General features: G+C 47.2%; 1 protein-coding gene across 3 annotated transcripts in view; it reads right to left on the bottom strand.

The window, feature by feature from the left end:
- Positions 1-27,585, bottom strand: part of MAPK10 (mitogen-activated protein kinase 10) — a 425,444-nt gene that overhangs the window by 184,883 nt on the left and 212,976 nt on the right. The window lies entirely within an intron of this gene.

Consider the following 27,585-nt stretch of genomic DNA (forward strand, 5'->3'; position numbering starts at 1 on the left):
TGGTCTTTGGAAACTCTGTCCTGAACTCCTTCCTGAGCCAAATCTCCTGGAAATTTTACCAAAATAATAACCAGATCTGGCCTTTAATGAGTATGGACAGGTTTATGAGTGATACAGGACTGAAAGTTCTGCCCCCCCCACCATAATGCTCTATTTGTACAAGGAACAGGCACAGCATATGTGGTTTCTTTGCTATACCATCAGTATGCATTGTGCCTCCCATGACATAGATGCTGCATGGCTCCTGTCCTTATGCTATTCAGTGATCATTCAAAGCAAAGGATTCTGACAGAGATTTGCATCTTTCAGTTTCTGAGTTCTAAGCAATCAGCACAGAAATTAGCTCACGCTAGAGCATTCTAGAATGTATAGTTCCCCATGTTTCTTCCCTGGCCAAATATAAGACTAAACAATCAATGTTAATATAATACAGCAGTTCAAATATTCAGAACCAAACTAAATCAATTAGCTATGGACAAAAGCAACATTTAACTGCTTCAAAAGGGGGGAGGGAGATACATGCTTGGGAGCATGTATCAGCTCTTAGAATATAACTGATACACTGCCTGCACCTGGAGCAATCCAAGTATGCCAAATTACTGTAAAAGTAACTCTGAAAGAAACAGAGTAAGAGTTGCAACACAATTTTCTACACTAGCATTACTGCAGGAGAACGGTAGCCTTAACAACTACATTCCAGCTGCTTGTATCAGTAGCAAATGCTACTGGTACAATGGTTGTGTCTGTCTATGCCTAATCTCAGAGCTGCCACTTGAACCTGTGACTTTTCTTTGAGATATCAGCACTTGCTGCCAGATGATGGTAGCACTGTGGGATGTTGCTGTTCCATGTCCTGGGACTGCCATCTCAGCCTTCCATGATAGCTGTCTGGCTGCGACAATACTGTGAGTTTTGAGGCAGCATCACCTATTTCAATATAGAATGCTTCTGTGGGGCATAAAAATCTCACACATGTGCAGAACTACTCCTTCAAGTCACGACCAACTGTCTGACATTACTATATCAAGTATAGCTTGCCTAAGGAAATCAGATTCGATACATATGGTCTTCTATTTAGCTGTAATATCTTTCAGGCTATCTCAGACATGTGGGAACAATAATCTAGGAGAAGTACATCATGGTTCCCTTCCACCATTAAAACAAAAAACCCAAAACCCACTAACATTAAAATAAATAAATGAAATCAACATCTGTCTGTCTGTCCAGGGGGACAGTTTTTTTCAGGACACCATCTTAGACTCTCATTTGGCTTGACCTGTACTTTTGGCATACACAGCTTCAAAAAGCTTCTTCAGTACCACTCTTCACTTCAGGCCTATATGTTTCATGTCTGGCTCTTGAATTCATTTTTTCTAATCTTAAATAACCTTCATGTAATGTTTTAAACATTTTTCCCTGGCACAGTGTCCTCATCCAGGGTGCCAGGGCACACTGGGGTGTCACAAGAGTCTTTGAAGGAGGAGATAAGCAGATAAACACAGGCTCAGACTCTTCCCTGCCTGGCCATTCCCCTACCCCCACAGCTCAGCTTGTTTGCAAGGAGGTAAGAACCATAATAAATAAGTAATGGGATGCTACCCACAAAAGGGGTGCTAATTCACAAAAGTTATGGAACAGTGCCTTGAGTCTACTGAAAAGTGCCTTGAGTCTAAAAAGTTTGAGAACCACTGCTATAGTACTTTAGAAATCATCATCTTAGTACCCTTAAAGAACATCTTTTATACTGTTATGAGAACCCCTAAACTGATAATAGGGACTGAACATATGGGGTACCTATACACCAGAGGCGGGCAATTATTTCAGGTGGAGGGCAACTTATCAAGTTTTGGCAAGCTGTCAAGGGCCGCATGGGTAGCACCGCCCCTTGATAGGTGCCCCGCACACTTGTTGCCATCTTGTGACCGGAAGTCCAGAGCACCAGAAAGACTTGTGCTGCCGCTGTCCCCAGCTGGCAGCAACAGCCTGCTGTCATCCCACACGCAGGTCCAGGGGCCCACACCCCCAGGGAGGGCTATGGGACTGTGTCAGACTCCTGCCAGGGGCTACGGGCCCCTGGATCTGCATGCAGCATGACAGCAGGCTGCCACTGCCAGCTGGGACCAGTCCCAGCACCCAAGTCTGCCCAGTGTAGCCTGCACCAAGCACCTGGAAGAACCCAGTGCAGGCACTGGCCCCAGGTGGCAGTGGCAGCATGCTGTAATCCCGCACACAGATCTGGGGCCCCATGCTCCTCAAGAAAAGTCTGTCACAGCTCTGCAGCCTGCCCAGGGGGTGTGGGCCCCCAAATCTGCACACAGGATAACAGCAGGCTGCCACTGCCAGCAAGTGATATGAGTTTAGCTTTGAACAGTTTGAGGTGCAGTTTCCCAGAAACCCCTCCAACTATCTCCTTGAAACTTCGCAGGCTTCATGCCCTCAGAAGGGGCCACCAACCCTGCAATTTGCATCTGAATCAGGCATAAAATGACAAAGTTATAGGCATTTTCATGATTCCCCATTATAACCTATTGGCAAAACAGTGAAACAGTTTTGACAAAATGAAATGGAACAGTGCTTTGAAACACTGAAACAAAACACTGTCTCTTCAAAATGGCAAAATGGAAGTCTAAGCAAAATGGTGCTGTTTCACACAGCCCTAATAAGTTCCTCCCATTGCCCCTGGAAGTACTCCTTTTAGGAAAGGGTTTTGCCATCTTGGAACCAGAAAAATACCAAATTATATTCTAAAAAGTGAACATCTAAAACAGGTGTTCTCAAATAGGGGTACACATACCCCTGGGGGTATTTGAGAAGGCCCTAGGGGGTACGCATGGGTAGGCGGGGGTGGAGTGCTGCCACACATTATCCCGCACTGCCGCTGCCTACCTAGTAAGACATGGCAGGATGGGGGAAGTTCACACATGGTGGCTGCTGCCACTCCCCATTCCGCCGCATGCCACCCCTCCTCCCCTGTGTACGGCCACAGGGGCTATACTGCTCTGCATCCGGCCACCGGGGGTACACTGATTCAAAAAGATTGAAAACCCCTGATCTAAAACATTAATTGATTTGATTTAAAAAAAATTTTTGTCCTGATTTACATGTGTTTGTGTAGTGTACACAGAGGTGATTCCACAATAGCTTAAAATGAAGTCTTACTGTTGTACGTTGTGGGAGGGTAGGTATAGATTTGTGGGGGGCTGTGGATGGGTGGGTATGTGGGGTATGGTGTGGCTGTGTCTGTGGGGGGGTATGGTGTGGCTAGATGTGGGGGGGGGGTGACGGAGCATGTAAGTGTGTGCCTGGATATGTGGGATGTGGGTGGGTATGGGTTTTGTCAGGGGCTCTGTGTGGGGGGAAGGGGGGGTGGGAGTCTGCATGTATGGCAGTGCACAGGGCGGTGTGGGTGCACGTGTATGGTGCGGTGTGCATGTGGGACTCACCCTACAAACACACACACACACACTCTGCCCCTCCCTACACACACACACACCCTGTATACCGGTGCAGGCCCCATGCTCCCCAGTCCAGCAGTGCAGCCAAGAGCCACATGGTGCTGGAGCAGTGCAGGGGCAGGAAGGCAGGGAAATGGCTGGGGCTGGGGCTGGGGCTGGGGCATGGCTGGGCTGCAGCATCCTGCTGAGGTTCCCCCCTGGGGTCCTACTTCCCCTGACTCATATCATCTTTGATAGGCAGCCAAGAGCAGATAAATAATAATTTACTAAATGTTTTAGGGGGCCCATGGACAAGACAGAATGGCCTTGGGGGCCAGATCCAGCCTGCAGGCCGTATTTCCCCACCCCTGCTATACACAAACTGGGATGCTGCTCCAACATACTGTTATTACAGTGCATCAGTGCACACTTGATGAATCATGTCTGCTGGAGCATGCCATGCTCCAGTCAGCTGCTGCATCTTGTGTGTCAGCATCCCCGTGCTTCAATGTGGCAGCAGAGGTGCTTTCACTAAAGCTTGTTCAATGAGCTTTAGATAAAGTGCCCCTGGCACCATTTTGAAGTGCAGGGATACTGATACATGAGATGCTCCAGGTGCTTTAATCAGAGTGGCTCTAAAAGCACATGTAAAAACACCCAACCTGTCCAGGCAGTGTTTGCTAATAGCCCTCATTCTTTCTGCTGGGTCTCAAGTTCAGTACCAGCTTTGGCAATTACAGTGCACAGCTCATCTCTTGATATTGAGCAGGATTCAGGGGTACATGTTATTTTTTTATAGAAGATTACATAGATTCACACCTTACAGAGTAACCAAAGTAGGTAGATAGACAGACAGCAAAGATTTTGTGGTCTAATACTTCATTGGATGTCGTAAAAAGTTTTGTGCACAAAGCATTGTTTAAGAAGAAAGAGAAACTTGAATGCAAAAGACAAGAGGGGGAGAGAAAAAAGAGGTGGGAGACAGTGCTGGAGAAGCAAACAAACAATAAAACTGCAGGTACAAATAATTCATAAAAGCTAAACCAGATAATGGGATAAGAACTCAAAGTCCCTATGTAAACTAAAATTAGCACAACCGAGTCTGTAGATAATTTCTTGTTCCACAATTTTCCCTTCAACTTGGTTTTCAAAAGTTTGCTGCCTATGAACAACCACCCTCAGGTCACTGATGGAATGTCCAGGGAGGTTAAGCTCTTTTGCCCTGGGCCTGCATGTCTTTCTGCACCTGGTCAGTGCTCATTCATCCTGTCATGTAGGGACCACCACATCTGTTCAATGTGAGCCACATCCACACATGCAGGGGCATGCTCTTTAAGTGACACAAATTGTAGCAATACAAATTTGTGCTGGTAATTTGTGCCACAGCACACACACCTGAATGTGTGCTCTCTCACAGGACAACTTGTGCTGCTTTGAGCAAACTGCCCTTGCCCAGATCCTCCCGGCTCTTCAGCCAGGGGGAGCTGGAGGCTGAGCCCTGGCCTTGGCCCTATGTGCTACCACATCATGTGCAGGGACCACAGTGACGTGGCCAGGGCCCCAAATGCTCTGGAGAGAAGGTTGGGTGATTCTCCTCAGAGACAGACACTGCAGCTAGACCCAGGACCAGGAAGGGGGAGGCAGGAGTGATGCCCCTTGACTGCTGTGGTGGGCTCATGGGCCCTGCTGGGGTAAGCTGAGCCACCAGCCAGACAAAATGCTCCAACCCCTGATGGCGGAGATACAGGCTGACCAGAGGGGCCAGACATCTCTGCTGGAGCTGGCACAGTGGCAGAAGCAGCTGAGGTGGGAATAGTGGCCCAAAACTGTTGTGACACCCTGCGCTCCTCCTAGATGACAATGTCAATACAGGTCCACAGTTGCCTCCACTTTTTGTAGCTGTCCAGGACCAGCTCCTTTATCTTTGTCACCAGCTGCTACAGGGCCACCCTTCCAGCCCATACCTCCTCCAGGATAAGGACCTGGTCATCCTGGCAAGAGTGGAAGAACTTAGTCAGGACCTGCTGGTGGTATTCTCTGGCCTCCCAAAGACATGCCTGGTCTGTCCACAGCAGCTCCTCCCTGGACACTGTCCTGCCATACATATTGCTACCAGCACAGGCAGCACACATCTGGATGCCTCCTGGGCTAGGGACAGACATTACACATAAACCAATTTATGTGATCAGAAACTGGTTTAAACCTGTACCAGAATAGATGTTCAGTGCACATAAACCAGTTTGAAAATGGCTGAAACCTGTTTGAGATAAACCTGGTTGAATGTAGTATCAGACCTAGCTGATTTGGCTCAAACCAGTTTATGAAGTGTCTGTCCCAGACTAGTTTAAGATAAATCAGAGTCCCACAGCATCCTGGCATGCTCTCTGGGCTGGGTGGGGCTCTCTGCTCCACAGGAGGACTGGCCCCACCCCTCTGCTCCCTGGCTGCAGCTCCACAGTCTCTGCAGGCATCTGCCTTGCTTCTGCTCCACTCCTCCCCTCCCCACTCTGTGCTAAGCAGGCATTCCCCATCCCTCACAGAAACTGCAGCATTAGCTAGCAGACCACATGCTGGCTACAATCCATGCTGTGGGAGATGACAGAGACAGACAGGCTTTTTGGAGCTAATTAAGAGGTAGCTTAATGTCCTTCCTTGTAAACACTGTTTAAGAGCTGTTTGCTCCTCCCCTCCCCCTTACCACTCCCTGCTAAGCAAAAATTCCCCCCTCCCCTCTACCTTGTTGAGGAGGTGTCTGTGTATTAGCTAGCAGACCACATGTTGGGTCCCTGATGAATCAACAGGTAGAATCAACAGTCTTAATGGGGCAATAAGCACTGAGATAAGCGTGATAAACATGGTTATCAGTGCCCCCCCACCCCCCGCCGCTTGCTTGCCTGTCACTTTGCTGTAGACAATATACAGAAGCAGGCAGGGAGAGTGAAAAACTCCATATCATCAACAGATGATGTACTACACACCCCATTTGCCTCAGAATGCTAGCTCAGGTCTGCAGGCTGGCAATACTCCTGTCCCTTCAGCAGCGAATGCGGAAAAGCCTGGGACTGCAGGCAGGCTAGGGGTTAACCCCTGCTGGGTTCTGGTCATGCCCCCCTTATCTCATCTTTGCAAGGGCAGGAAGAGCTGCTCTAGTGCCCTCTGGCTTCCAGAGTGCCTGAATTTCCTCAGTCCAGAAGGATTGTCTGTATGATTGGAAACTGGTTCAGCTTAGCCAGCTTAAACTAACCTGCAAAGACTGAATCAATTCTGGCTCAGGCTTTTTGAATGACTGCCCTGGAGTGCCTGAGAGTGGGTAGGTGGTTCCCAGGCACTGGACAGTTGTCTCTCTCCTGGCAGATGGGATGTCTGTAGATACAGCAAACAGAGGGCTATCTTTAGCTGCAGCAACATGGCATGGGGCAAGAACAGGCCTTGGTGAGGGTCCCCAGGGTATAGCTTCATGCTTGGGCATGGGGCCAGGCAGACAGCCCCCAAGCCACAGTGATGCAGGGCTAGCATCCTGACAAGAACCACAGCCATCCTGGGGTCCACCTGTCCTCTCCCACTGTGTGTCCAGGTGGCTTCCTGTCCATAGGGCCCCCACCCCTTGCCAGTGGCCTCTGCAGGGCCCCACCTGGAGGATTCTCCTGGGTAGGATCATCACAACTGGCCCAGCCTGAATCATCCAGCTTCTCCCCCTATGAGGATAGATGCAACATTCCACAACCCCCAGGCTCTCAGCCACTGGATCCAGGGGGTGCAGAGCTATGGTCCTACAGGCATGTGGCCCTTGCAATGCTGCCACCTCCCCCCTGCCCTTGTGGCCGGGACCAGCTCCATCCAGCTGAGATTGCTGGCAAGAGGGGGAGCTGCCTTGCCCCTGTTGGAAAGTAGACCCCTGAATGGCAGAGGAGTAGGGATGAGGAGAGATGAGGGACGTGGCAGAGATGGGCTTCAGGTATATTCAGAAGACAAGGTGGAGTGGCCCAGGGAAGCAAGGAGGGGCTCCAAGTTTGCCATGCCCTGTGTGGGACTTACCAGGTTGCAGTGACAGGTGGTCACCTTGGCCAAGAGACTGCAATTTCTTTCCCCTGTGTAGGGCAGGATGTAGTTGGAGCCAGACCTGACCTCAGATGGGGGTGAGGCCTGGCAGCAATGCCACCGGGGTGTGGCCTCCACTGATATATGTAACACCCCAGCACACTCCTCTTCCTCTTCCCCACACCCACTGATATCACACAGGAGCCAGGGGACCTGCTTCTCTGGCATTGGCAGCAGGTCCTGTCTGTGGCCTGGGTCCCTCCTTGCCTTCAGTTGCAGCATAGCTGGGTGGCAGCACTGTTGTAAGCCTGGAGGATGACCCTGCCTCTGAGGACTCCGGCTTGGTCACAGGGCTGGTTACTGCAGGCTCTACTGGTCATGAAGGAGTAGTGAGGGGAGGGGAATGTCCATGGCTGTAGGACCAAAGATTCTGGCCAGCTCCTCACAGTAGGCCATGGTGGATCACCCCACCCCTGGTCATTGGTTGGCATCACACACAGCATGTCAATTGCCTGTGTAATGCCTTGGGCTTGCTCCTGCACTACTTCCATGTTTTGGCAAACCCCTGGTCAGCCATCTGTGTAGAAATCACCCCATAAATATGTTCATACCAGTGTCTGTGAGTGAGCTGCTGCAGTGCAGCTCCTGGTCCCAAATGGCCAGGAGGTCAGTAACCTTCTTGGGCTGCCAGTTGGATCCCCAATGCCTGACCTGGGCAGACTTATGAGACCAGGTTCCCACACCTGCCTCAGCACAGTCATTCATGCTGCCTGCAGCAGACTTTGCTGCCTCCTGCTGCTCAGTGGTGCCTGCAGCTGTGGTCTGGGTGGCCACGGGTCCTGGGGGTGCTTTCTGGGGCCCCAGCCTCAATGACTGGGCCTCTGGAGCAGTGACACGGCTGCCCCATGTGCCAAACTCTAAGGCAGCCCAATTGGACATGGATGCCTCTGTGGGGCCAGAACAGACCCTGGATACCCAGGAGGTTCAACAGCAAGAAGCTGCAAGCCCTGCAGTGCTTGTGGTTGTTCCCAGCATACCATGCAGTGTGTGGAATAACAGGGGCACAAATAAAGCACTAGAGATGCCTGGCCAGCAGCCAGAGCATTGTGCTGGAAGACCAGGCCCCCATTTGTCCCAGGGTACACTTTTCCATGTACTTTCTGCTGCTCTTTTTTCCAGCATTTTTTTATTTTTATTTTTTTGCTACTGGGAAATCCCAGTAGCAAATTTTGACCCTACACTGTATTAGCAGTACAGCACATGTTAATGTTCAATGCAGGGAGTTTGTGGTGCCACAAACCACATGTAATTTCATGTGTGGACACAGACAAGAGGGGCACTGTGAGCAGGCGATGGCATATATGACACTTACGGAGCTGCAAGTGAATGAACTTCAGATGTTATAATCCACCTTATTTAGTGCAGTGATGATGTGGTCTGTAGTAATGCTGGGACATGAAAGGCATTCTGGCTTGGTTGCAAGGTCTAGTGCTTTAGTGAGAGTGGGAGTTCAGTAGCTTGCATTTTACCTGATTTCAGGTCCACACTATCTTGCTCTGGAATTTTTTCCACTGGTCTTTTAGGAAGGGAGGGGATAGAGACACCAATGTTTTAGGTACTACCAATGCTTTAGGTACTCTATCCTCTCCCCTCTGCAGGAAGGGAGGGGATAGAGAAACCAATGCTTTAGATACTACTGGAAAGTCTTTGAATATGTATATTCCAAGTAAAAAGAGAATGTAAGACGTGAAAAATACTCCAATGCATGGAGCAGTGAGGACATGAACAGGTAAGAGGCACCCTGTGAGAGCTGAACAGAAAGAGGACTGAAAGAAATGGAGGTGTAAAAAGGAAATGAGACAAGATTACACAGAACTTTGATGATGATGCCTTAAGAAAGAGAAACCTAGCAAAGAAATAAAAAAGAGAAAATGTCTTCAGATAAGAGGAAGAGGTTGGTAACAACTTCATAGATAAGAGGAATGCAGTAGACCTATCTATCAAGATTTAAGCAAAATAATAATACCGGTCATGGGAAATCAGTAAGAAATTGGATAATACTATTAATTCCCATCTTCTCTAAACATAGGATTAAAGGGATATTACAACAGCTTGTGTTGCAAGGGGAGTTAGCAGATCAGAGTGAAGTTATTGGTGGTATTTCTCAGGAGATCAGACTCAGGTCCTTTCCTATTTAATGTTTTTTATTAGCACCTATGGTACAATCAGATGCAAAATAAGATGGTGCTTATGAAATCTGCAGACAACAGAGCTGGGAAGTATTGTCAGTGCAGAAGATCAGTTATTATACAGGATGAATTAGATACACCTTGTAGTATAGCGTAATAAAAATGGTATGAAATTTAATACTACAAAAACAAAGGCCCACATTTAGGAACTAATATCAAGAACTTGGACTGGAGCTAACAGAGGAAAAGAGGGACCTGTATGTACTGACTGACAATAAGAGCCATCAGTGTGATCTGGACAGGAAAATAGCTAGTGCAGTTAGACAGGGTATTTTTAGTTGAGACAGGGAAGCATTAGTACCACCATATAAGGCTTTGGGAAGACCCCATTTAGAATACTGCATACAATTCTTATTAATTGCATTTAAAACAAAGGCTTTTGATCTGGTATCCCATGATATCCTTGTGGAAAAAACTGGAAGATTGTGGGCTTAACTGCTCAACAGTTCAGTGGGTGGAAAACTGGCTGCATGGTAGGACCCAGAGAGTTCTCATGAGTGGATCTGTGTTGTCCTGGCGAGAAGTGGCCAGTGGTGTCCTTCAGGGATCTGTGCTTGGACTGGTGCTTTTCAATGTCTTTATCAATGATTTGGATGTGGGGGTGAAAAGTTCACCGACCAAGTTTGCGGGTGACACCAAACTTATGGAGGAGCATGGTCAGGCCAGAAGATAGGTTGCAGTTACAGGTGGACCTGAACAGGCTGGAAAGATGGGCAGACCAGAATCAGATTAAGTTCAACACTCAGAATTGTAAAGTGCTCCATCTGGGGGCAAACAATTCCCAACATACCTACAGGCCCGGTGGTTACAATTTGACTTGTACTGCAACTGAAAGGGACCTAGGGGTAGTGATTGACCATTGCATGAACACGAGCTGGCAGTGCGATGCTGTGACCAGCAGGGCAAACAACACGCTGGCATGCATTAACTGTTGAATCTCATGCAAAACTAAGGAATTCATGAATGACGTGCCCCTGGCCGCTGGTCGGGGCCAGCAGCAGTGGGAGCATGGTGGCAGCGGCAGGAGCGGCAGGAATGCAGCGAAGGTAAGTAGGGGAGCTCCCACAGATGCTGCCAGTGGTGTCAGCAGCAGGGTGGCAACTGCCCTTAGGTACCACCAACACTGTCTTTTTGTAGGGGGTGCACCACTATGCTTGGCACCTGCGTGCACCCCTTATGCGTTGCCCCTGAAGAAAGTGATACTCCCATTGTACTCCATACTATTGAGACTGCAGTTAGAGCACTGCATCCCGTTCTGGGCACCACACTTCAACAAAGAACTGGAAAAACTTCAGAGGGTCCAGAGAACAGCCACCCACATGACCAGGGACTTGCAAGACAAGCTGTATGAGGAAAGGCTGAGGAACTTGGGCCTCTTCAGCCTACAGAAGAGAAGGCTGAGAGGGGACTTGCTAGCACCTTACTGCTACATCAAGGACTCAGTGAACAGCTGTTTACCAGGGCACCCCTGGGGAAGACCATAAGCAATGTATACAAACTCCTGGAAGGCCACTTCAGGCTCAATTCCAGGAAAAACTCCTTCACAGTCAGGGTCTCCAGACTGTGGGATAAACTCCCTCCAGTGGTGGTGCAGTCACCTACACTGGAAATCTTCAAAAGGAAACTGGACAGTCACCTCGCTGGGTCACTTGACCCCAGATGTCTTTTCCTGCCTGGTACAGGGCGACTGGACCCAATGATCTACAAGGTCCCTTCCAGCCTCTAACAATCTACGAATCTAAGATTAAACTGGAATAGGTACAAAACAAGTCTAATGTGACAATTAGAGGAATGAACAGCCTGTTCTCTGAAAGAGGAGTTAAAGAGTTTTTCTGTTTTGCTTAGCCAAACAAAGGTTAAGAGGATACATGACTACTTTTTATAAACAACTTCATAAGATGAATCTCAGGGAGAAAGAAAAGCTATTTAAATGAATGAACAATGCCAACAAAAATGTATACAAACTGGTCATGAAAAACTTTAGACTGTAAATCAAAAGACTTTTTTAACTATTTAGGCTGCTGACAGGGGGAAAAAAACAACACAGTGCTTTATCAAAAAAAGATTCTATATAGATTGTGTGCTTCAGCAGTGTTTTTGGCACTTTTAACTAATAGTTGATTCCGCTATTAGATAAAAGCACCTAAAAGCCCCCTGAAGCGTGCAATCTATACAGACATTGAGCAAGCTGGGCCAAACTAACATGATGCCTCTTCTGGGTATGCACTGTGTTCAGCACAGGGGCAAATTGAGCTTAAAGTAAAGCACTGTTTGTTTATTTTATGTCTCTAATCAGCCTAAAAGAGTGGTGTTTTGGAACAGCTTTCCAAAACAAAGAACGGAAGCAAGAACCTGAATTGCTTGAAGATGGAGCTCAAGTTTAATAGGATAAAGACGATAATATGTTAAAATAGGATTGTTCTTGGAGGACTAATCTGAAAGTGCATCTGTATGAGCAATTAACGTGAAGCAATAAACTCCAGAGCAGTGGGAGCTAGAGTAAACTGGGGTGCAGTGTCCACACATGCTCCGGGACAGCAGCAATTTGAGCTGGGGCAGAGCAGGCCTGTGCTGGCAGGGTGCAAAGGGGTCAGCCTCAGGAGGTGGAGGGGCTGGCTGGGGCACAAGGGTGCAGAACTTATGGAGCCATGTGGCTAGGCAGCAGGCAGGAATCCAGTTGCCAGCTGGCTAGGCTAACCAGAAGCAATTTACACTCAGTCACCAGCTATATGTGCACCTCACTACAGTTAATTACTTTGCTGTAAGATAGTACTGGCCCCAACAGTACAATCTTATGGCACTTAATTAGTCTAATCTACAATAAAGCACACGTGTAGATCCACCATAATGTATCATATAAGAATCTGAGGGCATTTATAGATGTGCTCCAGGAAGGGGAGGGGCAATTAATTAGTGAGCTGTGCTAATTGAAAGTGCCCAAGTGTAACGTATACCAGCATCCCCATGCCGAAAAAATGGTGGTGGGATGCTTTGAACTAAAGCTCATTGAATGGGCTGTTGGAGCACATTAATATCCATGCTCCAGGGATTTAAAGAATGTCAAAGCAGCCTCACTGCACATTTATAGGAGCCCTAAGCGTCTTGTATTACCTTTGGTTGAAATAAGAGTGGAACTGAAAGTGACTTTGATTTCCATGTGGGAAGCATCTAGAAATCCTACAGTTACCTATAAAGGGCCAGAAATAATTTTTCCTTTCCCCACCATAACTGTATTATTATAACGTCTTGATTTGTGAGAATCTGCCCTCCCTCGACTTTCCTCTAAAGCACTGGACATAGAAGCTACACATGGAAGTTTGGCTATGATATAATGTTATTCCTAATTGTACTTTGAGTGCTTTCGGGTGTCTAGTTGGTTGGCTTTGTTTATGCGCTCAAGGTAAAACTAAACCACCCAATTCGGGGTCAAGAAGGAATTGTGCTCCCCCACCCCTCCCAAAACATATACACATGAGATTAGCAAAGGACTGTTGGATCTGTTTGATTTTTTTCCCTTTTTATAACATAGGGTATGAGTCTTCTTCATAAAACTGGAATGAATCAGCAGTTCTGGACAACATTTAACAGCCATTTTCCCTACTGTGTATAAAGGGCAGAAAGGAAGAAATCTGAGTGACAAGAAATAATGCGTCTCAGTGGATATCACTACTTTCACTAAATAGGGGTGTAACCTAAGGCTACCTCAGAACAATAATATAGATTTATTACCCCTAAAGTTCACTTTCTGGAAATTATTTTATAATTGCAGCATCTGACATGTAGACTGAAGAAAACACAGGATTCTCTCTTTTATGAATAAGTATGAACCAACCTTTAGAGTCAACAAAACTAAGCACTTTTAAAAAAAGATAGCTCTCAATATTAAATAGGAGGCATGTGAAACCCAGAAGTCTAAGATGTGGGTCAACGCTTGTCTTATGCATTATGAATGCCAATTAATCACCCACAGGAAACAAGGGGTAATTACAGGATAATTACCCTCTCTGGCTCTTGTTTTAATTGTGGAGGAGCATGGATTTCGGAGTATTTTACAGTAACTTTGGGAATTTTTTTTTAATTCAGTTTTCAAATAGGGAACACCAGAATTTCTGCTAATGAGGCAAGTGGCAGGACTGAGACAGAGGATCCTGCTCAGAGATAGCACCACTGTAGGTAGCTCAAAGCAGGCTACCACACTGGGAACATTTTCTGGGTGATTAGCTGCCCAGATGGCTGGGCAGGGTCACACATGGCAGTAGTGCTACACAAAAGCCAACTCTGCAACCAGACCCCACTGGCAGCTGGCCCAGAGGAGCAGATGCCTCTCCTGGCTCTGCAGTTCCCATCCAGTTTTGGCAGGTGTGCAGCCTTGGGGCCACATTCTGTCACAGGTGACATCAGATCACAACCAGGGAGCAGCCCCCACTGTCAGACTGCTGCAGTTCGTAGAGGGTGCAGGGAACTCTCAGGGTTGCTTCAGCAGTCCAGCTGTTCCCAGGCCCCAGAAGCTCTTGAGAGCGAGTAGCCCTGAGCTACTTGGCAGGGCAGCTTTTTATACTCCTGGGGCCAGCACCAGGCTCTAGCTCCCCCTGGCTGCAGATCCAGGAGAAGTTAAGCAGGGTTGTTTTGCCCCAAGTGGCACAACTTGCCCCACACCAAAGTGCATGTCTGGGCACATGCACGGAGGCAAAAAGCCCCAGCTTAAAATTTGCAGTGGTTTTATTTGAGTTGCTGCAAGTGCAGGTGCCTGTGAGCTGCACATGGCAAGGGAGGTTAAAGACAACAAGAAGAGGTTCTATAAGTAAGTTGGCCAGAAAGGAAAGCCCTAGGAAACTGTGCATCTACTGTTAACTAACCAAAGGGAACTCTTAACAGAAGATGCAAAGAAGGCAGAGCTACTCAACAGCTACTTTGCCTGTCATCACAAAAAAAAATTACTTGCAGCCAGATACCTAATAAATAATGATTATTTTAATAAGGAAAGGGCTAAGGTGAGGGATGAGATAAAAAAAGCGATGGTCAGAAAGTTTTTGATGGGTCAGAATGAATTCAATTCAGCAAGGCCTAATGAACTTCAAGAACTGGTAGAGGAGATCTCATAGGCTTTGGTAATGATATTCATGAAGTTTTAGGAGGCAGGAGAGGTATCAGAGGATCAGAAAAGGTCCATCATAGTGCCCCTAAAGAAGGCAAAAAAGGAGTACCTCGGGAACTACAGACCAATTAGCCTCATCTTAGTATCTGGGAAATTATTGCAGCATATCCTAAGGAAATCCATCTGAAGCAGGACAAGCTGATCACAACAGCCAGCCTGGATTTACTAAAAACAAGACCAAACAAAGTTGGTCTCTTTCTTTGACAAAATAACTACTTGGGTGGATGAATATGTATATAATGTATTTAGACTTCAACACGACTTTTGACAAGGTACCACATGATGTTCTTAAACAAGCTGGAGAAATCTGGGCTGGACAAAACTACTCAAAGGTGGAGAGATAACTGGCTCAACAGCTGCAAGCAAAGAGTAATTATAGATGGATCCATGTCAGAAAGTTTCAAGTGGAGTCCCACAATGGTCTGCCCTGGGCCCAGTGCTGTTCAAGAAAGTTTATTAATGATTTGGATGCTGGCATAGAAAGCTTCTTGAGCAAGTTTGTAAATTGTGAACACAGAGGATGGGAGCACAATTCAGAAGGATTTTGACTGGAAATCTGGGCTGAAAGTAACAGGATGACAATCAACACCAACAAGTGCAAGGCCCTACATCTCAGGAAGAATAATCATAAATACAGATACAAAATGGGTGACACCTGGCTGGATGTCAGAACTACAGAGAATGATCTGGGAGTCTTAGTAGATCATAGAGACTCAATATGAGTCGGCAGCTACACAAAAAAGTGAATCTGGTTCTAGGATACATCAATAGAAGCATTAGGTGCAAGACATGCGGTTGATAGTGCCTCTCTACTCAGCATTGTTTAGGCCTTGTCTAGAGCATTATATGCAGTTTTGGGTTCTATATTTTAAAAAGCACACGAAGAACTTAGGAATGATCCAGAAATGGGCAACAAAAATGATAAAAGGCTTGGAAGGTAATTCACATGGCTGAAAGAAGTTAAAGGAGCCAGGCATGTTCAGGTTGTGGAAAAGGCACTTAAGAGAAAACATGACAGCCATCTTCAAATACATGAAGGGTTGCCATAAAGAGGGAAAATGCCTTTTCTCTTTTGCTGCAGTAAGTAGGAAACAGACCAATGACTTGAAGTTTCAGCAAAATAGGTTTAGATTGGATAACAGGAAGAACTTCTTCAGTGTTGGAACAGTGAGGCAGCAGAATAGACTGCCTAGGGAAGTTGTGAACTCTTCATCACCAGACATCAAAATAAGGTTAGACAGCCACTAGTCAAGAATGATCTAGGTATAGCTTTACCTGTATTTTACTATTGGTATTTCTCATGCTTCTGTACTTTGCTGGTTGCCACATGGGACTGGGAGGGAATTCTTCCCCACTTCCCTCCCACACTATGCATTTCAGTTCTTTGGGGGTTTTTTTGGCCTTCCTCAGAGGCAATTGGATGTTGTCTGCAGCCATGTTTGGGGGTTTTGACTGGGTATACCAATGCTCCTGCCGGCATTCCTCTTCCCAGGATCAGATCAACTATCACATTTGAAGTCAGGAAGAAAGTTTACCTTATGGTCAGATTGGTATGGACAGTGAGGGGAGGGGAAAGGGTTGCCTTCCCCTAACAGGGGGTGTGGCCCTCCTCTTGAGCATATGTTAACAATGTTGACCACTGTGGTCCCCCTGCTTTACTTGTGGAAAGTTAATGTGTTAGGTCTTGTGTTGCACCTTTTTTTGATGTCTAGTTTTGCTAAGAGGTTACACAATAGATTTGTATAGGGTGGTTTGGATGGGTATAATCCTGTCTCAGGCAGGGGACTGGACTAGATGACCTATGGAAATGCCTTCCAGCTCTACTTCTCCATGATTCTGTGACTTGAGTGCAACAAAAATTACAATGTGTAAAATAGATGCTACACTTGAGGCATCAAAGTATAGTAAATAAAAAACCAAATATTATAAATGATGTAATAATTTTATATCTGGGTTGAAATCATCGTGTTACTAAATATAAAACATTTTCCTAAAACTATGTCCGTCTTCAATGAAATTATGATTGTAAAAAAATCACGAAATCAAATTATCCATTTAAAAATCTGTCAAATTTGTAAAGGCAAGAAAAAAAACAAAGTCATAGGACTGTATTTTACCACAAGAAAAAATTAGTATTGGTTCATGGAGACCATCCAGAGATTTGCACTGAGAACCCATAAGCGTTGTTTAGAAGCCATGGAGTAGCAGAAGTTAAGGATTATGATGAATCCATAATCCTAAACAAGGATATCCTACAGTGATTGGACTATGAGAGATATTTAAGGAACAGATAGAATTTGCTTGTTTAATTTCATTTCACGTGTTTCTGTTACTCCATTTGGACAGATCGGAACTCTGGGCAGACAGGTACATCAAAATATTGTTGGAATGTACCTGTCATCTTTTGTCAGAAAGTTTTTACATACTGCTAGTTTCAATGTCATCAGAGATTACATACTTGAATTATAATAGTCTCAGTTATCACATACCATCACTTCTGAGAAGTATCCAGCACCTCTCTGACCAAAATTATTTCAGCAAAATTTTAATGATTTCCTCTAGAATATGTCCATTGCTTACATTAGACGTTCTCAGTAAGGTGTGGGCTTATTCTTTCTGGCCAAAATAAACTAAACTGAAGGAACAATATGGATTTTGAGGTTACCTTTTAGACATTCCTTTGTATATCTTAAGCACTACAAGAAAAAGTTTTAGTTGAATATTCTATTCAGAAAATAGACGGTGTTGTACTGTGGCCAGATATAACAAAAATCTTGTGAACAACTTTACAAGAACAGCCTTACAAAAACATCAGAAGCATTTACCAAACCAGGAATAAAATCTACTTGACCTAGGTCAATTTAACCGTGAGCAAAACCAATTGTATTTTACTCTGTCATCAGTAACATTTCATAGACATTAGTCCTGGAAGGGACCTCGGAAGATGATCGAATCCTGCCCCCTGCCCCAGGGGCTGGAAGTCAGCTGGGGTCACAGGATCCCAGCAAGATAAACATCCAATTTTCTCTTGAAGGCATTCAAAGTAGGTGCTTGAACTACCTCCAATGGCAGTCTATTCCAGACTTTGGGGGCTCGGACAGTAAAGAAGTTCTTCCTTGGGTCCAGCCTAAAATGGTCTTGCAGGAGTTTATAACCATTCAACCTTGTCATCCCTTGGGGCGCTCTGGTGAACAAATATTCCCCCAGATCCTGGTGAGCACCCCTGATAAACTTATAGGTGGCCATCAGATCACCCCTGAGCCTGCGCTTTTCTAGGCTGAATAGCCCTGTTGATCTCAGCCTCTCATCATAAGTTCTGTTTTCCTGACCTCTGATTATGTGTGTGGCTCTCCTCTGCACCCTCTCAAACTTCTCCACATGCTTTTTGAATTGGAGCCCAAAACTGGACGCAGTACTCCAGCTGCAGCCTCACCTAGGCCAAGTACAATGGGAGAACGATGTCCAGGGGATGCTTGAGAAGCATCTATGGATGCAAGCCAGAATTTTGCTCACTTTATTAGCCACAACATCACATTGAAAGCTCATGTTCATTTTGTGGTCAGTCATGACTCCCAAGTCCCTTTCATCTGTAGTGCTAGCCAGCATAGCACTGCCAAGCCTACACCATCAGATTTTCAGCCACCCATTTCCTGAGCTTGTCAACGTCAGTCTGGATCGCCCTCCTGCCCTCACATGTGGATGCTTTACCCCAAAGTTTGGTATCATCTGCGAACTTGGCCAGTCCACTTCTGAAGATGTTGAACAATACAGGCCCAAGAACAGAGCCTTGAAGGACCCCACTGGTCACAGGGGCACTGTGATGATTGACTTTCCAATCAACCACCACCCTTTGGGTCTTACCACAGAGCCAATTCCCCAGCCAGTGGATTGTGGTGACCCAAGGCTGCAGTTGACCAGTTTTACTAAGAGGTGATCATGGGATACCAGATCAAAGGCTTTTTTTAAAGTCAAAATATATGTGGCAGGGTGCTGTGTGCACCTGCCACTTTAAGGCCCTGGAGCCGGCAGCCTCCAGGTGCCTAATGAGGGCAGCCATTTTAGACCCAGGGCTGCCCATAAAAACAGGGCAGTTCAGCTGCAAGAGGCCAGGCAACAACATTGCCTGGCCAGAAGGCTGCTGAGTTTCATCTGAAGGTATGGGAGGAGCTGTAGGAGATTGTAAGGAGGCTCTTGGTCCTGGGTACAATCTAAAACTACACCCTGCCAGGAGTGGGTGGCCTGGTGGGGCTCCCAGTGGTGCACAAGCCCCCAGGAAATGCCAGGCCAGTTACCACCCCAGTGAAAGGTGGGTTTGGGTGCCTTAACCCCCTACCCTCACTTTCTGGTGGGTTGCGTTCCTTCGGAGGGAGTTGTGGGGGTGCAAGCCCTGAGGAGGAAGAGAGTGGGGAGTTGGAGGCCAGGTATGGCCAAGGCCGCCTGAGCCCTGCGGGTGTGAGCCGCCGAGGGGGAGAGTTGGGGGCCAGGCACAGCTGCAGCCACCTGAGCCCACCCAAGGAGGGAAGTCCTGAGATCCTGAGTAGAGGGGGCATTATGAGCAATGAGAAGCCCCAGTGTGAGGGGGCAGTGCTGAGGAGCCCCAGTGAGAGGGGGCAGCGTTCTGAAGCCGAAAGCAAGAGGGGCAGGCCCAGGTAGTCTCTGGATGCCTGAGGCCAAGATCCCAGAATGGAAGAGGTGAGTCCTGACCCCGATAAGTCCTCCACCCTTGAGAGGCAGAGTGTGGGTCAAAAATAACATCCGGAGTAGTACCACGACCTGCTGCCCCAGTGGGGGAGTGAGAGTCCCCTGTGAGACACTGGGGCACCAGTTGTTGTATGAGGTACTCCAGGTCCCCACATCCATGAAGGAGGACCCAGAGAGAGGAACCCTGGGGAAAGAGTAAGGGTCATACATAGAGGCCTGTCAGAGTTTCCCCTGACTGGCCCAGGTGGGGGCGAGGACCAGAAGGGCTAGGAGGGCCCACCGAAAGGGATGTCCAAGAGCCAGGGGCCTGGGGTCCTGACTGGCTTGGGGGTGGGCCAGGGCTAGAGAAGCCAAAGGTCCCAGTGAGGGGAACACACCCAAAGGGAAACGGGTTGCAAGGAGATATGTGGCCTAGTATGACAGTGGCAGAGTCTGCCCGAAGGGAGGAACCTGGGTGGGGTCCTACAGTAGGATTTTGGGGCTCATCATGTGGGACTGGTGCATATGAAAGCATCATGAGGTGACCTGTGAGGCTCGGGATGCGGTGTAGGGGAGAAATGGAGCCGCAGATAATGCCCCCTAACATCGGGGCAGAAAATGGACAGCCTCCCACTTAACCATCTAATTAATCAATTAACATCAAGGCGTGGCAGGGGAGAAAGCAGGCGGTTAGCTCAGGAACAGGTGGGTGGGCCACGCGGAGATTGGCCCTGAGCAGGCCCCCCATTACCTCTTCAGCCTCCGCAAGAGAAGGTTGAAAGGCGACCATGTGGCTGCCTATAAATTCATCACAGGGGCACAGAAGGGAATTGGTGAGGCCCCACTCAACAAGATGCCCCTGGGGGTCACAAGAAATAATGGTCATAAGCTAGCAGAGACATTAGGAAGAACTTCTTCACAGTTAGAGTGGCCAAAATCTGGAATGGGCTCCCAAGGGAGGTGGTGCTCTCCCCTACCCTGGAGGTCTTCAAGAAGAGATTGGATGGGCATCTGGCTGGGGTCATCTAAACCCAGCACTCTTTCCTGTCTATGCAGGCGGTTGGACTCAATAATCTATAGGAGGTCCCTTCTGACCCTAACATCAATGAATCTATGAATATATGACATCTATCTCCTCTTCCTTGTCCAGATGATAGGTCAACTGGTCATAAAAGGAAATAAGACTGGTCAAGCGAGGCCTACCTGCAACAAACCTGTGCTGGCTATCCCTCAGGGTGTTGCCATCAGCCAGTCTGTTAAGAATGGCCTCTTTGATAATCTTTTCTAAGACCTTCTCTGGGATAGAGGTCAGGCTGATGGGCCTGTAGTTTGCTGGATCCACTTTTCTCCTTTTTTGAAGAATGGGAACCACATTAGCCTTCTTCCAATCTTTGGGCACTACACCAGAGTGCCAGGAGTTCTTTAAGATCCATGCCAGGGGCTGGGCTATGATGCTATCCAGCTCCTTGAGTACCCTGGGGTATAGATTGTCAGGGCCGGGTGACTTGAAGGTGTCCAGCCGCTCAAGGTGTTCCTTCACGAGGTCAGCATTGATGGAGGGCAGGGAATCTCCCTCACCCAGGCCTCCCTGTCCCATAATGGTTATGGGCATCCAGTAGAACTGATGAAAGACCAAAGCAAAGTACCCATTTAATAAGCTGGCTTTTTCCTGGGCATCGGTTGTCAGTTGTCCCATCTGGTTTAGCAGGAGTCCAATGTTGCCCTTGGATTTTCCTCTGGGTCCCCACATATCTAAAAAAAAAAGACTTTTTATTGTCCTTGATATTTGTAGCTAGCTGGAGTTCTGTCACAGCCTTGGCTTTCCTGGTTCGCTCTCTGCAGGTCTCGACCAGTGCAGAATATTCCTCATTGGAGGTAGATCCCATCCTCCATTCTTTGAAGGTCTTTCTTTTTAGCTGCAGGAGGTCCACTAGTTCCCTGGAGAGCTGAGGAGGCTGCTGTGCCCTTTTGCTGCCTTTCCTCAGAGAAGGAATATCATTAGCTTGTTCATCAAGGATCACCCCCTTGAGGAGCAACCACTCTTCCTGAACTCCCCTCCCCTTTTGGGTCATGGTCCTTTAGGGCCTCACCGACAAGCCTCCTGAGCTTGGCAAAGTCAGCTTTCCTGAAGTCAAGGACTTCTGTATTGCTGACTAACTTGCCAGCTTTACAGCAGATGGTGAAGGTGATCAGCTCATGGTCCCAGTCACTCAGCTTCCCATTGATTGTTAGGTCACTGATTAGGTTGTCCCCGGTTGCCAGTGCCAAGTCGAGCAGCTTTTTCTCTCTCATTGGCGCATAGATCTCTTGTGTCAGATAGAGGTCATCCACGCATGAGAGGAAGCTTTGCAATGGCTTGGATTTAGCTGAGCATTCTTCCCACAAGATGGATAGTTGAAGTCTCCCATGACAACCGTGCACTGGGAGCATGTGGCCTCAGCCAATTCCCTGGCAAACTCCTGGTCAAGCTCCTGACTTTGGGTGGGAGGTCTGTAGTAGACTCCCACCATTGTGTCCCCTGTGCCATGTTCCCCATGGATTTTAACCCAGAGGGTCTCCAGTCATCCAGCCTGGTAGCCAATACCAGCTTGCAGGGATGCGTAGCTCTCTTTGACATACAGAGCTATACCCACGCCCCTTTTGTCTACTCGATCTCTCCTGTAAAAGATATAACCATCTGTACCCATGGTCCAGTCATGGATGGAGTCCCATCAGGTCTCCATTATCCCTATGACATTGTAATTATTTGTGTTAAGAAGGAGGAGAAGTTCCTCCTGTTTATTCCCCAAGCTCCTGGCATTTGTGTACAGGCAGGCTAGTGTCCCTCTGGGGGCCCTTGCCTTGCCTGCAGATTGTTCCGGGGCTGGGGCAGGGGTGGGCTACCTTAAGTGCCTGGATCTTCTGGCTTTGCAAGGATTGCTCAATGGGCCAGCAGTGGAGAGAGGTGGAGGCCATCCCTTCCCATCAGGTCACTGCCTCTCTCACCAAAGAGCAGACTGTGGTCATGGAAGCCAAAGCCTTCCTGATGACCACAGTACAAACATTAATGGTGCAAAGAGAACTGTTGACTAGAACCCTACAATAATTCCAGAAGAGTTGCTTCTAGGAGAATGTGGATTTATCCTATTAAGACATGCTATGCCTATTTTTTAAGGACTTGTTTTTTTTTTTTTTATTGTTTGTGTCCTGAGTTAAAAATGCTGTCAACCGCATTCATGTTCAGGCAGCATTTAATTGTAAGAGATATTACGCTCCTCACCATAACCTTAAAACTTACATCACGTACATACACAGAATATATAGTTATGCATGCCCACTATAGCCATCCATAGATAAAATCCTCATGAAATATATGTAACAAGGAAAATGTTTACATGTTGTTCAAGCCATAAAATTCCTAAAGTGCCCTGAATCAAATTTTTAGGCCAATTCAATATTGGTATAGACGCACCCATTCTGGGGATTCAGAATGGAAATAAGTTTTTAATGTAGTCTGTTCTAGTTGTATGCTAATGAGTGACTTGGCTTGTTAAAAGACTACAAGTTTAGATCCTTTTAGCTATTCCATTCTGCATAATTGATGTAAAAGATATATATAATAGCTATCCTGGATGCTTTCCTGGATGTTCATCTCCAAAAGCTTATACATTCCACTCAGCACTTTCGTGTAGTTTCAGATGCTTACCTGGTATAAATCAACATAGGTTCATAGAAGTCAGTGAAGCATTAACTACATTTACAGATGATGAAGATCTGGCCTACAGTGTCACTGTAGCAGGGCCCTGGGGCAGCTCCCTGGTCCCCATACTACAAACTACACAGGCATCCACACTGACCTGAAAATCAGTGTAGTTTGGTTGTCAGAGAACATCTGACCAGCCTTAGTCAGTACAGGGTCCTCTCTGAGAACATTAATTAAAATGAAGGGCGCGGTAGATGTCCAGCTCCTCAGTCTAACTCATGGTGCTTCACAGAAAGTGCCATAAATTAAACTGACCCACCCAATCCAACAAACATTCATTGTTGGGTCAGGAGGGTGGGAGGGATCGAGCTTCAGTTTGGAGTTGACCCAGTCAAGGAGGTGCAGACACACAATTTCTCTCCCCTAGCCCTGCCCCCTCCCTCCCAGCTGTGGTGCTGTCTGCAGTGGCAGGGGGGAGACAGCAGGGGAGGGAGCTCAGTATTCTGTGGAAAAAACAGAAAATAATCGCTATTTTTAACAAGCTTGGCTTGGCTAAAAAAAGAAATGTGATTTTTTTTGAAAAAAACATTACATATGTCTGTTACAGGATGACACTGGCAGGTGACTTGGGGGTTTGAAGCTGGTCCTGCACTCTCTCCTTTTTTACTTTCCTGCCATACCTTGCTGTTTAAATGATTCAGACACGTTGCCTTAGCCACAAGAGAAAAAGCAGGGATTACAGTCTCTGTACGCCTTGCCCTACTTAAGTTTCTGTTATTAACTGGCTAAGTCTTACCCCACCTTCCTGGGTCTCAGCCTCTCTGGCCACAGGATCTCTCTTTGCCCCTGGCCACCAGTCCTGTTTTAGTCACTCCTGGACCCTAACTCAGACAGCTTTTGCTCAACTAGCTGGAAGATTAATCCCCTAGACTAGACCTGCAGGTTCCTTGGCTCTGTTTCCTTGTTGGGGTCTTGGCCTTGAAGCAAGTATGCTTTACTCTGCTTTGGGCTCAAAACCCTTCCAAGGTCAATCAGTGCAGAGTCCAGTTTCTTGGCACTCTGCTATGCAGCCCCCTCATCTCCCCTTATAGCTGCACCCAGTTATTGACAAAAGCTTAACAAAACTTTATTTCCCTGCTGGGTCGTGAACAAAGTTCAGAATACAAAGCTTCACCCATCTGCACTCAAAAGAGGAAAAAAAATCCATATACAACAACCAGAGAGGAGTACAAGATTTGCTCAGGCATGCATGGATGAAATTAGAAAGGTCAAAGCACAATTGGAGTTGCAGCCAGCAATGGACATGAAGGGTTTCTACAATTATGTCAGCAACAAGAGGAGGATCAGGGAAAGTGTGGGTCCTTTACTAAATGGGGCAGGCAACTTAGTAACAGAGGATGCCACCTGGACATGGTGGCATCCTCAAAAGATGCCACCAAGAAGCCTAAAGAAGAGAAGGTTGAGAGGAGACTTGATAATGGCTTACCATTATATCAAAGGAGTGCATCAGGAGCTTGGTGAACAGCTGTTCGATAGGGCACCCCTGGGGAAGACCAGGACCAATGGATATAAACTCCTGGAAGGCTAGCTCAGGCTTAATACCAGGAAAAACTCCTCCACAGTCAAGGTGTCCAGACTGTGGAATAAACTCCCTCCAGAGGTGGTGCGGTCACCTATACTGGAGGTTTTGAGGATGAGACTGGATGGTCACCTTGCTGGGGTCACTTGAACCCAGTTGTCTTCCTGGCTAGAGTTGGGGGGGAGGGGGAAGGGCTGAACCTGATGATGTGCAAGGTCTCTTCCAGCCCCTAACAATCTATGGAAAAGGCTGAAGTACTCAACGCCTTTTTCACCTCAGCCTTCAGAAGCAAGGTCAGCTCCCAGAGTACTGCACCTGGCAGCACAGTTTAGGGAGGAGGTAAACAGCCAAGAGCAGTAAAAGAACAAGTTAGGAGCTATTTAGAAAAGCTAGATGTGTAGAAATCCATGAGGCTGGATGCGATGCACCTGAGAGTTCTGAGGGAGTTGGCCAACATGATTGCAGAGCTGCTGGCCATCATCTTTGAAAACTCATGGCAGTCAGGGAAGGTCCTGGATGACTGGAACAGGGCAAACAGTTCCCATATTTAAGAAATGGAAAAAGAAGGATCCAAAGAACTACAGAATGGGGAACCTCATCTCAGTCCTAGAACAATCATGGAGCAGATCCTCAAGTAATCCATTTCTAAGCATTTAGAGTAGAAGAAGGTGATTAGGAACAGTCAGCATAGATTCACCGGAGGCAAGTCATGCCTGACCAATCTGATTGCCTTCTATGATGAGACAACTGGCTCTGTGGATGTGGGGAGACCACTGGGTGTGATATACCTTGACTTTAGCAAGGCTTTTGATATGGTCTTCCACAACATTCTCACAAGCAAGCTTAGGAAGTATGAGTTGAGTGAATGGACTGTAAGGTGGATAGAAAACTGGCTGGATTATCAGGCTCAGAGGATAGTATTCAATGGTTTGATGTCTAGTTGGCAGTCAGTATCAAGTGGAGTGGTCCTGGGGCCAGCTTTGTTCAATATCTTCATCAATGACCTGGAAGATAGGATGGCACACACTCTCAGTAAGTTTGCAGATGACACCAACCTGAGCAGAGTAGAAGATATGCTGGAGGGTAGGGCTAGGATTCAAAGAGACCTCAACAAAGTGGAGGATTGGACTAAAAGAAATCTCATGAGGTTCAATAAGGATAAGTGCAAAGCCCTGCATTTAGGATGGAACAAATCCATGCACTGGTACAGGCTGGGGACCAACAGGCTAAGAAGTTGCTTGCAGACTATAAGTTGGTTGCAGCCTACAAGCATATCAGGGGCTCACATCAGGGTTTGGGGGAGCATCTATTCACCAAGGCCCCCCAGGGAAGGACAAGAAATAAAAGGGCACAAGCTAATTGAAAATTGCTTCAGGCTAGACATAAGGAAAAACTTCTTTATAAGTCGAGTGCCAAGCATTTGGAACAGGTTTCCCACAGAAGTGATAGTCATTCACTCCAGCAATCTTTGAAAAATGTCTTGATGCCCATCTTGCCGGGATCATTTGATCTCAGCAGTCTTTCCTGCCCACATCTTTCCTGCCCTGTCAGGTCTGAGTCTCTAGCTCCACTCTATCTCTGGGGTCTGCCTTCTGGCCCTATTAGCAGGTGACCCACCCGGTTGTGGGAGCTGGGGTTAAAGCACCCCAACCCACCTTTCACCAGGATGGTAAGTGGCCTAGCATTTCCTGGGGGCTCCCATACCACTGAGAGCCCCACCAGGTCACCCACTCCCAGCAGGGTACAGTTTTAGGTCCTGCCCAGGACCAGGAGCCTCCTAGCCATGCCCTACAGCTCCTCCCTTACCTCCAGAGTGTTCCAAGAAGCCTCACAGCCAGGAAATGTTGCTACCTAGCCTGCCAGCAGGGAACTGAAATGTTTATATAGGCAGTCAGGGATCTAAAATGGCTGCTGCAATCAAGTACCTGCTGGCTGTTTGGCTCTGATCTTAAAGTAGCAGGTACAAACAGTGTCCTGCCACAGTCCTCTTTGGCACTTCATTTGCAACTTGCAGGGGCAGCTTAGGTACCAATCAATCCTTCCTGTGAAGTCGTCTTGCTGAAGAGCTCCTCTGCCTGCTGTCTGCTGGGAAAGACTGACCACTTGGTCTTAGGCACTGGCCTTATGTGCCTCCAAAGCCCCACCCCTTCCTGTCAGGTAGCTCTCTAGCCACCCACCAGGGTTTCCATTTTGGCCTGTCTGCTCTTCTCAGCTGCTTGCAGCTTCTACTCCTATGCTACCTAAATAAGCTGCTTATTGTGGAGCAATTAGCTCCAGGGCAGTCTCTCCCTAAGTGGTAACTTGTACTTTGTTGTCACTGGTTTGCTGCTTTCTGGCAGCTAGCTCTCCAGCAGCTAGTGTGATTCCTAACTGAAGCCCCCTCCTCCCACAGCCAGTTTAGCCCATTGCAGCTTCCCTTAAAGTGAGAGAAGCCTCCGACTCCCTGTTACAGATGGGTCCGCAGCCCAGCACCAGCTTCCAGTGCCTTGATTCAGATTTGTCTCGCAGTCTCTTCCCAGTTACAGGAGTACCATCCCCTGCTACAATGTCAAAAAGTTATTTTCTTTAGCTGGAACAATTCTGACTCATCTACAAGGGAGCTGCAGATAGAAAGTCTTCCTGAGGTTAGGACTGAAGGCTAAATATTAGTATCAGTACCAACTTCCTATGTTCACAAAATGACAATTCATCTCTGGATGAGCTGTAACATGTTGCTTGTTATCAAGAGCAGTCAAGGAGAAATTGGGGAGGGGGGGTGCATGTGTGTG

Source organism: Crocodylus siamensis, chromosome 2 (assembly GCF_052110815.1).
Source record: "Crocodylus siamensis isolate JL-2025a chromosome 2, ASM5211081v1, whole genome shotgun sequence".
Lineage (NCBI taxonomy): Eukaryota > Metazoa > Chordata > Crocodylia > Crocodylidae > Crocodylus > Crocodylus siamensis.